The sequence below is a fragment of the Strigops habroptila genome, chromosome 2, assembly GCF_004027225.2.
Source record: "Strigops habroptila isolate Jane chromosome 2, bStrHab1.2.pri, whole genome shotgun sequence".
Lineage (NCBI taxonomy): Eukaryota > Metazoa > Chordata > Aves > Psittaciformes > Psittacidae > Strigops > Strigops habroptila.
In genome coordinates, this window is record NC_044278.2 from 32,310,130 (window position 1) to 32,326,159 (window position 16,030).

The 16,030-nt window shown below is 37.6% G+C and overlaps 1 protein-coding gene across 4 annotated transcripts in view; it reads right to left on the reverse strand.

Moving 5' to 3' along the window:
* The window catches only part of DSCAM (DS cell adhesion molecule), a 476,005-nt gene that overhangs the window by 409,588 nt on the left and 50,387 nt on the right, over positions 1-16,030 (reverse strand). Inside the window, exon 1 of one of the 4 annotated variants that reach the window (XM_030477064.1) lies at positions 5,560-5,578. The exons of the other annotated variants lie outside the window; for them this stretch is intronic. The gene's annotated coding sequence lies outside the window, so the exon portion shown is untranslated. Of the gene's footprint in view, positions 1-5,559; positions 5,579-16,030 lie in introns of those variants that run through there. 4 annotated transcript variants of the gene reach the window in all.

Below are 16,030 nucleotides of genomic sequence, written 5' to 3' on the forward strand. Positions count from 1 at the left end.
GCCATGGGCTATTCAGCTACTACCTGGAGGGCTGGAAGCTTCCCCAACATTTCACCCAAAATACCTTCCTAGCCCTCTCTGACTGAGAGCATATCAGGATAAGGCACAATTTCTGGTTTCCAATGAGCGGTAGGAGACATTACCAATACCACCATTCTGCTGTACATATGCAGGAGTAAGTTTTTGAAAAGCTGACCATAATACAACAGACCCAAATGAGCATCGATGAGACAGATTTCAAGCTTAACCTTCATTTGCACAAGAAATAACTTGCAATCCTAATGCTAAATCATGAAAGTGTCTTGTACAAAAGCTTGAAGTACCATATGACTTCTTCCTTCTCTCTTTTGACATCTTGAGGAGATATAAGGTGGGAAGATACCACCTTCTAAATATCATCTTGGAATTGGCCATCAGGAGAGACCACCTCAAAAGAGAGCGGAACTGGGAATTCCTAGGAACAAAAAAATAAGAGAGCCCCTCCTAAAGCAATAGGGAAGGATGTCTGGCATGCAGGAGGCAGCCAGACAAATGGACAGCACAGAGCAGGATGAACGGCATTTGGAGATTTGGAAAGAAGGAATTTCAAGCACTGGAGCTGACAAGTCCCTGCATTTAGATGAGACAGGTGCTAGTAGAAAATAAAGTCCCTTGCAAGAAACAAATTCTTCCTAGTTAATGAAGTCCTAGGAGAAACTTGGGTATCTATAAAGCGAAAATAGGCATAATAGAGCTAAGCACAGGAAGAAGCAGGGCTGAATAAGATGGTGCCACTTTTGCATAATCGCACTTCTAATTATAGTCATACTTTGAAGCAGACAACCATATTGTTGGTAACATAATAGAGAACTAAAAAAAACCCCAAAATTTGGCATTGTTCATCTGCTGTACAAGCTATTCTCTACAAATACAAGTGAAACAATCAACAGAGCATTTTAATTTCCATTGGCCAACAAGACATTCACATAGAAGTAATAAATACAGTTCACATTTGCCAACTTTTATTATACTATACTGCTTCTTAGCAGACATTCACGTAAAAAGGGTAGATTTGCTGGCCAAGAATAAAGAGGTGAATACGAAATTGCAAATACCATAAAAATAGAGAATATCAGGAACTATGTTTGACACTTCCATAGAATCTAGCTTTCTAATCAAAATACAGCACAGCTGAACGAGAGACTCACACTAGCAGCACATAACAATGAATTTTTCCAGCTGCTTTTTATCCCCTGTAGAAGCTTTCACTACTTTTGACAAACTTTCCATCCATCAGCCTATACAATAGCGCTTCATTTTAAACCAGCATCTGGTACACATTCATCTTAATGGCAGACAGAAACACACTAAGATCCCTAGAAAATAATTTTAGTGTTATAATACACACACATATACACAATGCTGACAATCCAGATGCATTTTGTGCTGGAAAACAATGTCTGAGCTACTTGGATACACTCAACAACAAAAATGAGATTTCAGAATCTTTTATTAAAAAGATATTTCTTTATAACATAGGAAGAAAGTGATTAGCTGAATAACAGAACCAGTAATCTATCAAAACCTAATTGAAACTGAGACAAGTCAAAGACGATATGTAATTATATGTTACTTAATAGTAAAATATGATCCAACTAAACACCATATTTTCCAGTAAGCAGAAGAAAGCTCAGACTAAAAGTTGCAAAGGGAGAGTGATAAGGAAAGTTGATGAAAGTTATATATATATAAAAAAAAGTGAAGAGAAATACCTAAAGGGAAAACAAACAAACAAACAAACAAAAAAAAAAAAAAAGAGTAAGAGTAGAAGGGGGGTGAGGTGGGGAATCAGACAGGTTCTACCAACTGCCTAAATGATATTCTGAAAACAAGGCTTTTGAAGTTTTTTGTCTCCAAGAACAATGGCTAAAATTCTAAGGGCCCAAGCAAACAAGCACAGGCCTAGCCATCTCCATCCCACTCTCCCCACAACCTGCTCTGCAGGAATGGACCTCTACAACACCTCTAAGACAGAACTGAAATGGCCACATTTTGCCTGAACAGAGATGACAGCAGCATTTTCAAAGATATGACATCAGCTAGCAGTCCAAGGGAAGGAAAGTCAAGGATTCCTCCTGAATAAGGTTTATTTATTACTGAAACAAATGACATATGAGGGAAACAGGAGGAAGCCTGCACCTCAGCAGCACCCAGTGGATGACCCAACTGAAATGACAAGGTGACAAAATGGAAGGAAGGATACATTTTGTGCAAGTTTAGCTAAAATTGCTTAGATCCAACTGCTTGAAGCTATAAAGGGAACTGACAAAGTGTAATAGCCAAGAAATTTTCTCCTGCTTTTCAGGAGAGAACAGTGCTACCGCATTGTGCCTAGCAAAGTGCTGAATATGTCAGCCAGATAAAAAATTTCTTTTAGCACTTGAGAAATCTCCTGTCAAGTAAAGTGCCTTATCTCAAGACAAGCTGGTTGGTGAGGCTGCAAGTCGATCACACTCAGAAAGTGAGACTGAGCATTATATAGCCAGTCTGGGTAGATACAACCAGACTGGACAGAGACAGGTATTAAGATCTAGGCTGGGTTTTGCATTTACTGTACCTGTACCTATTGGCGTAGCTAAGATTGGACTTGGGTTTTTTGTTTGTACAGAGGTGACCTTTATTCTCTTCTGGCATATCACTCCTTCCTCCAGGTCTCCAGATGCTGCAGGTCTTACATATATACATGCTGTGCACTTAAAAGTCTTCTATAGGGGCCTAGCAACTAACATTTGTGATACTTCTTCCTGTAAAGGTGTCATTTGTCAAGGTTTCATTGTATATTACACAAGACAAAATAGGCTGAAGCTGGTCTTTTACAAGCCTTTTTAATGGGCAGAAGGAGGTGTCACTAAGACATAAGAGAGAAGATCCGACATTTAAACTACCATACTGGATCAGAGTTGGGCTTGCTCTGTGTAGGATCTTGTGTCCTGGAGGGATCAGCATCCATCAGCTGCAATGAAGAGATGAAACAAGACATGCAAAAGCAAACTGTGAAAATATCTGTCCACGGGAAATCCTCCTCTACCTTTTCTCCACTGCTATGTCCCCCTTCAGACTGCTTCACCTTCAAAAATTTTTACCATAATGATGCCAAAAGTGAAAACTTTCACAGGGCTTGCATGAAACATAAGAAAAATTTATATCTGTTCAACTTGATGTCAGAATGCAATGCAGAGACTTGATGTTGTACACTTCCTTTTCATCATGTTCTCTTTCATGTTTTAGTAAGTTTAAATAACAGGTTTGTGATTTTTGAAGTTAGCTTTTTGTGCCTCACAATCTTCCAAAGCCCTCTCTCCATATTCTGCAAGTAACCACTTAAAGCTCCAGTTTTCTCTTCAGTTCCTGAAAAAACTGAAATACTTTTGGGCAACACAAAACTCAACATATTCAAAAATATTAATAAAATGTCTCTGAACAATTAATTGATAATTATTTATATTTAAATTGCCTCTTTGCCAATTTCAAAGGCTAAATTCTATTCCCGTAATGCTTATGCAAGGGGGAAGTTTTGTCCTAAATGAATAACAATTTCAAAACAAAGGGAAAATTATTTCTCATTCATTTGATTAATCAAATCACGCATGAAATATTTATATAGATAAAATAAAAGATATGAATCAAAATGAAAGTCTAGAGCCAAGAGACCACTGAGGTTATTTAGATAAAATAAAAATCAAAGTAGAAAAGATAACTTATGTAATTACGCAGTTGACTGCTCTCCTGCACTACAGCAGGTTTATAGCAACAGCCTTAACTGTCTTACAGTGGAATGTCAGGTTTGCCACAGCCCTGGACATTAATATTTCCTCTACTCTTCTCCTCAGTGATGTTGGGATTGATAAGCTGGGCAAGGATCAAGTATGTTCTTTAGATTTAATAGCTTGCATAAGGTGTCACCTTAAAATTTAAGAATTTCTCACTGTTAAATACCAGCAAAGCAGAGGAAATCTAGAAGCAAACACAAGGAGTACAATGAAAAACATAAATAATAATAATAATAACAATAATAATAATAGTAATAATAAAAAGACTGTATAGAATAAAGTCTAAACTTTGCCTCTGTTGGAAATCAGTGACTCCAGAACACTCCTTTTTCATAAAGCTCCTTCCTGGTAATGATTCTTGCAACCTGCGCTTGGAACGGAAGGTGCCTGGGACCACTTTGTACCATGATGGGACAACACACTCCAGCAAAAGCTGACAGTTGGGAAAATCATGTCTAGGTTAGGAGAGCAGGTTTTCTGAGCCTCTTGTACAGGTAATATGACAACAAACACAGCCTAAAGGCAGTTTAGACCCCACTTAGGTGGGGCAAATCACTCACTTCACTTGGTCCTTCATCTCCAGGCAAGAAAACATCATATTGCTCATAACCCTTAAAAACATACAGCTTTTAGGTAGAATTTATCCCTCAAACAATTCTGTATCTCATTTTACTTAAAGCTAAAACAAATATGCACATCTACAGGAGAATATCCCACTTGGCATTACTAAAATATGCATTTGCTTTGTAAAGGTGCAACCACTCTGTGAAATTTTGGGACCCAAATATAACAAAATAATTGAGACATTTAAAGAACAGAATTTAAGCCCCATTTTCCATATGCCCAGTGAAAAAACCTGAAATCCTCATTACCAGAGAAAAATAAGATATTGATTATTCCTTATAAGTTAAAAGACAAGGATTTTGTAAGACAATTTAACAGAATTCATGTAAAAAGCAATCAAAAAAAACCCCAAAACATTTGTAAGAAAATGGCTGATGACATCTAAACAATAAATTATGTTTAAGGAAACTGAATTAACAGGATCATACTACAGGTTAATTACCCTGTCGACATCCAAACAACATCGTATGCTAGGATAATCTTTCTTGCATAAACACACATAGAGAATTGATAAATGAAACATTTCAGAGTGCTTTGCCTTTCAAACCTGTAGTAGAAGCATTACAAATGCAATCACAAATATGCAGATTACTTGGTGCAGAACAGAGCCAGAGAAAGGCAGTCTGGCTGGATGGTAGGGTGCAATGCTACCAAGCTATGTCACTGTTCAGGATGATTTTTTTGATTTTTTTCTTTTTAACCTGGATAAGCCTTTTTCTCCTTTCCTCCAATACATCTCCCCTTGATGAATTAAAGGCCTTTATTTTAAAGGAAGAAAAAAATCAATTAGACACCTACAAACAGTAACATTGCTATCACTACTCAATTATCAAGTAACAGGCTATGCAAAGTGACCTAGAGAAATTACTTCAGCTATTGTGAAAAAATCAGTGATGAGGCATTACAATAATCCATCTATGATCATGTCTCCCTCTAGGGGTTTTATCTAATGACTAACATACAAGGTTGATAAATATCATAAATTTTATTAAAGGGAAAACAAATGTCCTTTTACAACTTTGGCTTTGATTCTGACTCCAGACAAAAATTTCATATTCCCCTCTAAAATTGTAAGGACTGAATATTCCTCACTGCTTGAGGGGAGGAAGAGTAAAACACAACTCACGCAAGGAATAAGTTTCAGGTGAAGGCAGGAGAGGTATTTTTAAGAACAGGGAACAGGGAAACCACACTGGATAGAGATGCTCTGACCAGACTCCAAAGTTTGAAAGAACTGAAAGAACAAAGAAAACAGAAAAAACCACTAAAGAAAAATAATGAAAATGCTAAAATCAACACACAACAGCTTTAAAATGGAAAACAAAGTGAAATCAATTGCACAAAATGATTTGAGATTACAAATATAATTAACAAAGAGACGAGTATATTAAACTACTACACTAGTAAAAATAAACACAAAAGGACAAATTAAACACGACCACTTACAACAGTTTTAGGTCAAGTCAACAATGCAGTCAAGGGAAAAACATCTGGTTTTCTATCAGCCAGTTTGATCTTCTTGATAAATGTTACTTTCTTGGAAACTGCTGAGAAAAGCAGGAAAAAAAAGCCCGATTTTTTGTCTGCAGTTATCTCCTGCAAAAAGGAAGGTAGCTCTGCACTGGTCAGATCACAAGTGTTCATGAGAACAATAGGCAGAAAAACATCTCTGTGTTTCTAGAAAAATGTATCTTCCAGCAGCAAATGCTGAAGCATCCATTGTTCTGACAACACAATTTGTTTCTGATAATTCTTACACAGGCCTCATAAAAGTGCGAAGAATGTTTTTCACCAATTTTTCAATTACAAAAGACTCACTTGTGCAAACGTAAGCTTTGCATGGCTGAGCTGTTTGCTGAGTCCTTGGCAGGCTGAGCTGCTGGGCTTGAAGTGAGCACCAGCACCCTGCAGAGGCCTCAGTCAGCGCAGGGAAAGGGCAGAGACCCAGTGCACTTCCGAGTGGCAATTTGAAACCTGAAATCTCCAAATTTGACCAAAAGTGGTTCTTGACTTTTCATTCTGGTGGCTACCAGAGACCCTCACGAAGACAGATGACAGAGTGAATCCCAGCTTCTTCCTGCCAGGCATTCCTGCCAGACTTGACATCCAGGTGTAGCGGCAGAGAAGTGCCCAGGAGAGAGGGAAGATGGAATCCAGGAATAAGGAGGTAGGGGACAGGCAGAAGCCTTTCCTCTGCCCCTGGTCCGCCTGGTCCTCCGACCTTCTGAGGGGAAAGTGTAATGCAACAAGAAAGGATTGGTAATATAGCTGGGATGGAGAGCCTTGGTGGAGACCAGGACAGGTCTATTAGTTATTTACATCCTCATTGTATAAAGAAAAGCTCTGAGAGAACCAGGAGAGTGTTAATTTGCAAGATGTAACATTCCAAAATTGTTCTGTGCAAAGAAATTGAGTTATTCACTAATTTCACTCTAGCAGGTGCCTACTTTGAGTGGTCATCCCAGAGATTTGGCTTAACATGGTAAAATGAAAACCTGAAGTAAAAACCATTTCTTGGATGTTTGACTTTTAGATGCTGAAGCAGTCTTGTAAACTGTTAAAATTGCTATTGCAGTACAAAGCAATGGGGAAAAAAGGAAGAATATAGCCTACAGCAAGCATGGATGAGCTGGTTAGTTTTTGTACTGTTCTGATGTATGTAATTGCATAATTAGTATCATTCAGAAAGCCAAAATTATTTCCACAGTATATAATCTCCCAGTATCGAACTGCTTCCTATGTAGTTTGTTGTGTAATGGTAGCCAGCATTTTAAGGCTAAATAGTATAAAATTACAATGTGTCCACCAAAAGGAACAAAAAAATAAATTATGCTTTCTCGAATTGCTACTCTGATTCAGTGTGCCAGTGCTCAACCTTTTATTCCAAAGGGGTATTCATTTGAATCAGTTTCAAAATCAGAACCACTAATGAGGATAATTAAGTATGCAATTGTTTTTGCCTACAAAAAATGATCTCTACAGAAAAAAGCATGCAGTATTACATTATCATTCTCACAGGACAGAAACATCCATTAAATCAAAGCAGGCATCAACAATTAAAAGAAAAGGTCCTCAGGTGAAACCACAAAAAGAAGCAGAACTCACAAATGAGTTGGATCTCTGGAAAGAAGTGTGGGTTTTGGTGGAGTGCACTGTGGAGACCTGAGTGCACAGAAAAATGGTGAGTGGCAATATGTGTGAGTGATGGGAGCCTTAAATCAGCTAAAAATGAATAATCATTTTGTGATTTAAATGCTTACTTTTAATTCTGTGTTCAATAATGGATTGAATGAAATAGCAGATATTTATGTGTGATAGGTATTCCAGTTTGGGCTAAAAACTGTCGGAGTGAGATGTGTAGGCAAGCTTTTTTCCCCTTATTTAAGTGCGTAAGGAGAAACTGAAAAACAAAACAAATAAATAATTTTCAACTTGGGGGTAAAAAATGAGCATCTTTGCTCCTCAGCAAGAGCCAATGCATAACCTCAACTCCACTCGTTCCTATCATAAAGAACACATTGAAAGAACACCAAAAACAACCAGACAGAAATGAGATAAGAGCCTTGGATTTATTTTTTCTCACAAAAATATTTTATGAGCAAGAGAAATAAAGATGATTAACTGTGCCACAGGGTTCTGAAAATTTGAATTAATCAATATTTGTATATCTGCTTTTTTTGACTGATTTACAAAATCATCACTTTTTCCATAAACAGAGTCATTACTTCCAAAGTTTCACTGGCTGAAATCTAACAGTTTTCGGCCCGGGGCTTGCCTACCTGTGCTGCAGTTGACCTACTACTGTCTCATAGTGCCCTGCTGCCCACCTACATCATGAAAACAGCGAGGACACCCTTCTGGGATGGGTTCTTCTTGTCTGATTTTTCATGTGGGTGACCCTCCCATTTGTGGTGAGCGAGTGAACCCTATCGCCAGAATTAGTCTCCCACTAAACCAAGCAAACCTTCCAACCACTAACTTAAAAGAAACTAGAGGAGTTCAAAAACCTAAAATGTCAAGAGATTTGTAAACCGCAACCTTTCAGATGCATTATACCACATCACAATTATTACTGAGTATCCTCATTCACAAATGCTAAGTCAGCTAATTCCTCTCATGCCCTCAAGAAGCCTTCAGGAGCTCTCAGCAGCAACGATTACATGTTCAGTGGGCTCCTGCATTTACAACCTGGAAGCAACCTCTGTTTCACAGCTAAAGTTGACCCTGTTAAAAGTTTCTGTAAATCCAAAACAGGGTTGAACATGTACCACAGAAAGATCTATTCCAAAACTATGAGAGGAGAGAAAGGAGAAGGAAAACGGAGGGAAAGATCTGAATGATGCCCAGCTGTATCTCACTCCCTCTCCATGCTCAGTCTCCTGTGAGGAAAAGTACTTTCTCCTTGGATGGACTCAGCACTGGTAGAAGGAAACAATATTATCCTGAAAGAAAGATACAAATGGAGGCCTGGGATTTGGCTGAAGATATGCAGCTTCTAACCAGGCACAATCAGCGAGCTAATAGAAACACATGCTGACAGGCATCAGTGTATGAAGCATGAAGTTTACCGTAAGAGGTCACACAGAAACACTGCTAAATACCTTGGCATTAGAAGAAAACACAGAAAGAATTAGGTCAAAGCTTTGGTGGTATGCTGTTTCCAACATTGACACCATTCTGCTCACTTGTTCATCTCTGCTAAAGAAAAATGCAAAATCTGCCCACCAGGGCCATGGGGATAAACAGAGCATGAGGACAAACAAAGCAACCTCTGCAGCACTGACTGAAAACCAGCATTCTCCCAGAAACTACTAAAGAGACTAGTAGTACTTTACTGTACTTCCTGACTAGGAAACATTGAGCAAAGCCTGTAGTCTTAATGGTCCCAAGTCACCACCATCACCGCTAGCACATCAAGGGCAAAATGTAGTATTAACATGGTGTATCATTTACATCATACATTATATAACATTGTGGTATAAGAGCACTTCCATTCAGGAAGCATAAGTTTACTAACCCCCCCCCCCGCCTCCCCTCTATGATTTTTTCCCTTTCATCTCAAGCTTAATTGCAAATGATTTAACTAAGAGTCCTTATTCCACAAGTCTACAAAAGCAGAACAAGTTAGGGTATGTGAAAATACACAAATGTAAAAAATTCCTGAGTTACAGGCAAGAAAATACACATCCTTGTGAATGACTCCAAAGGGACCAAACCTCTGGCTCTAGAGCTGACTCTGTGGAGCAAACTCTTGCCTGGATTAGAAACCCCTTCTAGAGCACGGCCACTTGGCATTTGGATTTCCTGGTCTACTGTACATTTTCAAACCTCTGTAGAACATGCGGCACGTCTTGAGCATTTTGCTGCACTAATGCTACTTCACAACTGTGCTAGATTTTTCCACCCATGGTGACAAGTTCTTAATTTGACTGTATTCTTTCTGACAGTTTGTCTGTCATATTAGACAATGCTGGCTGGGGCTGAGTCACAGCACCAGCCTAACTGTAGAATGAGAGCAGCCCTTCCCCATGCACCATACACAGCACTAGCAGAGGAACATGGAGCGGAGAGGGCATAACTGCCTGTCTTGCTCAAGGATAGCTCTCAAATTATGCAAAGTTCAAAGAAAAAAAAAAAAGGAAGAAGGAAAATGAGGGGTAGGGAAGAGGGGAACACAAAACCCACAAAACGATTACTTCTGGTCAGCACAAACAGCCAGATCCAATAGATTTAAGTGGATAGTCTCACTTCCACAAAGCAAACAGAAGTTGTACATCATACTGACTATTTTAATAATGAAATTGCTGAAAGGTTCCTCAAGTGATATGGCCCTAGTAAGCACCAAAATAAAACCAGTACTTACATAGGCGCTAAGTAGCTCAAATACTACAACACAACAAGGCATAGTGAAGAACATCATTAGTATTTCGTTATTGCTTGAGTTTTTCCTAAACTGCTTCTGAGATCACCATGATGTACTAATTTTCATTTAGTGGGATCTAAACAAAAGGAAAGCAAAATGTACTGGCATTCATGACTACTGCTGTAGAAGATCAGAACTATGACAAATCTAAAACAAGTTTTCAGGATTTAATTTTGTTTCTTAACAAAACCAAACAAACTATAACTTATGGAATGCTCAGTACTTGAACAACTGTAGTCTAGTACTCTCTTTTGTCATGGGTGTACAATATAATTCCTACAATATATCATGCACAGAAAATATTAGAATTTCAAAGTACACAATCCATTACATTTCTTTTACTCCATGAGAAGTAAAATCTCATGGAAAATGGGTTTTGCTGGAGGATGAAAAGTTTTAACAAGAGATTAAATATATCTAAAATAAATTAAAATAACAACATCTCTCCATTTTTGTATAGCATCTAAAATGAACAAAAGATACTACCAACATAAAAATAATTTCTCTAAGAGTATTTTAACATTCTGAATGATTGCAAGATAACATTCAGAGTTTGGAAATGGCAAGTTTGGCATGCTAATCAGTTGAGGAACAGAAATATATATGGAAATATTATGAAGATGGTTACAGAATGAGCATAGAACAGTCATTTACATTTTAGATACTTTGACAAAATGCCAGGCTAGTTTGCATTGAAGGCTTCTTTTTCTACTTGAAAAATAAGCACATGAAATACTGAGCTGTGACTTGGAAATTCCTGGGTTCTCTTTTAGTTCCCCCATCAGTCTTCCAGTATCACATCAAAGCAGTGACGAGCCTCAAAGCCCAACATTAGCAAAACCCAGGTTTCTTTGAGCTTCAGTGAAATTTGAACACCTAAACACCAGTGACAATTTGTGCTTGGGCCCTTCCTATGTTTTCCAGTGATCTCAAATACAAATGATGGCATATCACTTCCTCACTCCAGTGCAGTGAGAAAAGAAGTCCTTGCACCTTCTTTGCAGCAAATTCTCTTAAGTTTTATAACATCATTAGATACATTAGATACAGTAATAGCTGATCTTATAAATGTCTACCACTCCACTATGTAACGTTATCATCTTTACATTGCAGACTCAGCTTTCATATGAAAGCATATTTCGTATGAAAAGCATATTTCTCTTCTCCAATTATATACACTAAAATAACTGGTCTACAGAAGCTTTTTGATAAATGAATCCAAAGATATTGCAAGTAGCATCAATGACCTACAGTGAGTGACTGACTCAAGTGAAACATAGTTCAATAATTTACACCACTAAAGTAACAGCAATATGCATCTCTCACTACATCGTTGTAAACTTAGTCTAAACAAATCTGTTCCCTTCCAGCTTCCCTAGACGAATACTTTACAAAGACCATGCCTTAAGAACAGCTGCACTCATTTATTTTGTTATCACTTTTGGCAGTAGGATGACAATGTTCTACATAAACCTTAGTGAAAGGAAAAACAATTCTTAAGCCTTCAGTTTCTTTAAAAACAAACAAAAATCAGTACCATATTTTGCATAACAGTAGAACGGGATGTTATACCAAATGTCCGTATACCCATTACTTGTGCTCCAGCAGTGGCTGACAAAAGATGTTTAGGGAAGAGTCTGTCACAATCCTTTTCTGGTGGTGACAGCTAATTTCAAGTCCAATATTACGCAATTAACTAGAATTACCTTTTCTGTTTGCAGTGTTCTGCACTCATTTTCTTCCAAACATGCCATTTTAATCCCTATTATTGCATGATCTTTCTAAATCTTTCCAGCTCTATGTATATGCAAGTTGGGCTTTCTTCAATACTGTTCCATCAGAACACTTTAATATTTATAACCTTCTTCAACTAATTTATGCATATGTTGAACAACCCATAAACCAGTACAGATCCCTGACAGCGTTTTCTCTCCAGAATGAAAATCAGTTATACGTTTCTTATTTCTTTTCTAGCCTATCATTAATCTACACAAGGACCTGTCTTACTCCCTAGCATCTTTTTTTCATGGTATTTGATATGACACTTTGATGAACTCTTTTTAAAGATCTAGTTACATTATACTGACTACATTCTCCTTGCCCACCTGCTTCGATTGCCACAAAAAAGCATGGCTTTCTTTTGCTAAGGTTGCATCAGACTTCTTTCCCTAGTACATTGCATTTACATGTGTGTTCTAAAAAGTTTGTTCTTTCTTAAGACCTGCTAGCCTATAGATCTCTACCTTAGTCCCTTAAAACAACAAAGCACTCTGACATTAAGTACCCAAAGAAAAATAGCAATTCCGAGTCAATAAAAGCAAAAGGTTACAGCACAGTCACTGTTTCTACAAGTAATTATACATCTGTTTTTATTTATAACTCTTTAAGGAATCTCATCCATGGCTGGCGATTCATTTGCATTCAATGGATTAGTTCCTTCTAGAATTTCTTTCACTTGCAATGTAGTTTTGGGTCATTCTTCAGAACTGCCTTCCTAAGAGAATGACAACATGAGAAGGTTGGCTCACTTCCCTCTTGAGACACAAGGAACACAAAGAATTCTTGTGGCTTTTCTCCAACACCTTTGCCACCCTAAATACTTCCTTTACTCCTTTATCACATTCACCTGATCTTTTATGCATAAGGTCAGCTAACTCTCATGATCTGTTTTGTTCTGCTTCATCGTGAACAGGGATTTCACTTGGTAAGGCTTAATAATTCTTTTCTTGCTGGAATACACCACACACTGTGAAAGATTCTTTGAATACCTCCGTGTACTCAACCATGTTCAAGTGGGGTGTGAAGGAAAGAATACATCTAATGTCTGGCCCTTTTAGAAGATCTAAAAATTATTTTAAATTAATTTTCTATCACCAGTTCTATAGGGATTGAGTTGCTTTGTCCCAGATGCCCATTTTCAAACACTTAGGTTATTTAGGAATTTTCTAGGTTCACTAATTTTCACCTTCACTGTATCACCATTTGTCCAGGATTGAGGGATTGAACATGGATGTTCTTCAAAATTTCAGTCCTGGAAGGCAAATTCTCACCAATCATGCATTCTTCCACACTTTTCAACTACTGCATTTTAGATTTCAAATCATTTGTTTCCTTTTCCTGTTTTGGTTTGTATCATGCCCCAGCTTACCTTCTTATCTTTAGAGATTTCACTTTCCCCCCCTCCTAAATCTTACTCTTTCCTTTCAAAACTTTATTTTTTTTCCTTCAGTTGTTGAAGCTGGGCAGATGACACAGGATCCTACAAGAAAAGGCTAAGCAGAGAGGTCCTACTGTTCAGCCTTTTATTAAAGCAGCCTACTTCAAGTATTTCCCTATTGTTTCCTGTATTGCTGTTAGTACTTATAATGCCAGAGCTACAGCTCCTATGTCTTATGACAGACCAAGGCAAAAAACAGTGACTAGGCACATTACCTGGAAGCTCCCAACCATGGCATGTGCCTTTCACTTATCTGCTTCATGGACGACATTCAGATTGGTTCGACCACGCTAACCCTAACCTGCTGAAAATTCACTTCTTTTGTTCAGCAGTCACATTAAATCATAATATTTAAGGCTTAATAAAATGACTTTATGTGGCAAAATAGCTTCTCCCACATGCATTCCTGCTCCTAATCAACGCTAATTAAGTATCTGCATCATATAAACTGACAGCAATGTAGATTCTGAAGCAGAGTTTAAAGTGTAAATAATGATGAGATAAAAGCGATCTTTTGAGCAAAATCAAAGTATCAAGTAGTCATTATGTGTAATCACTATCATAATTTAATGACATTTTGTGCTGGAACAGGAATATGAACAGGAATTAAAGTGTCTGATATATTACTTTTTTTTTTAACTATATGTTTGTCCCAGCTGGTTAAAAAAAAAAAAATCAGTCTTCATTTGTGTCTTTAGCAGGTCAGTCTGGTGTAAACACAGTATTCAAGCCAACTGCAGTGGCAATGGACAGGAGGCATGAGGAGGCCATTTTATGGCAGGTTATAATATCCTTTTAAACTTTCTGAATCTGTAAGTTAAGACTAGAAAGCCACAATAACAATCCTCTATCATACCATGCAAACACATCCATACCTAATACATATGGGTAACCACAAGTAGATGTGACAGAGTAATATACAAACCCTGATTAAAGACTAAAAGGGAGGCAGATGAAGGAAGAATAAGACTCCTTTACTCCAATAGACCTGATAAGAACAAATCATGACAGAAGAAAGCAAGGAGAAATTCTGCTTTTAAATTCCCTGTATATTTGTAAATGCTTTTATTTTGTGACCAGTTCAAAGGATAACTAATGGATGAACATTCTGTCAATCATCACAGTCTTAGCAGGCTCTAGGTTTGCAACCACCAGTAAGCTCATTGACTTGAATGGGTTTCTTGATAGCAAGTATTTCTATGACTAGCGTTTCCTAGAAGATCAAGTCCTGAAAGTGGTGTTACCAATATTCCAATATAGCACCAAAGAAGTAGCAGGAGAAGAACAAAGTAAATAGAAGTCTGGAAAAAGTCAGTGATGAAGAGTACTGACTTTCATCACTTCATACAAAACTTTACATGAAAGAAACAAAAGGCAAAGGACACGTTAATCAGAAAACACCTTATGTAATCTTTAGAAATATGACTGTACTGCAGCATCAGTTGAATTCAGAACATAGACTAATACCACAGTTATCCCTAGGGCCTGTTTACATGTCCTAATACAGAGCTCTTGATGCATGAGAGCACATGAATTTAGTCATCTCAAGTTTGAGGGCCAATCCAGAGAATTTTTTTCATCTCTCCCTTTCTTCCCTTTCTTCATCCAGATTTTTCAGAAATTCCCCCTTTCTTACATATCTCAAAATGAGGGCGGGAGAATTGGAATAACTTTTTCTCCCCTCAAAAGGCATACTTCTTGAAACAGACAAAATCTCAATCCCACCATTCTGGGAATAGTAATGTGAATGGTGGGAAGGTATCTGGTTATTGATTATGATCACCTTAAGCAATTTCTTTGCATGAACTGAAAACACAAATAAGACGATCTAATTGGTAAATTAAGAATAATAATATTCTCCCTTAGTGACAGACTTGTTGAGGAAAGAGTTAAAAAAAACCTCAAAACAGTACAAAGTACAAATACTTTAATTTCCTCATCAAAAGGTCTGGAATTTTTCACTTTGATATATTGTCTGCAAAGGTGTACCCTCAAAACACCTGTTACATTAAAAAAGGCAAATTAATAGCTGAATATACAATGCTTGGTAACATAAGGGTTATTTTTCTAAATCAAACTAATGGCCCACCTGCAGTGCTGCATGGCTGGAGACGACAGTGCAAGAAGCCACAGACATACAGGTGCAGAATCATCACACCCCCACAAAGGCTATGACTATATTTTCTTCTCTGTAGTTAAGCCATAGGAAAGTTTTAAGTTTATATTCCCTCCATAATTTGTTTGCATTAGCTACAACAACTTGGGATATTCTGGCTACCAGTAGAGAATTCCATTCCCTCTTTGACTTTCTAAGGTTCCCAGCTTTAAAATAAAAAATAAATTAAAATAAAACACCACCTAACCAAACCACCCCATCCAATACCCTATATACTTCACATCCAGATTTGTTGAATTAAAAATCTTCTCAAACATTCCCAGCTAAATCATCAGGCACTA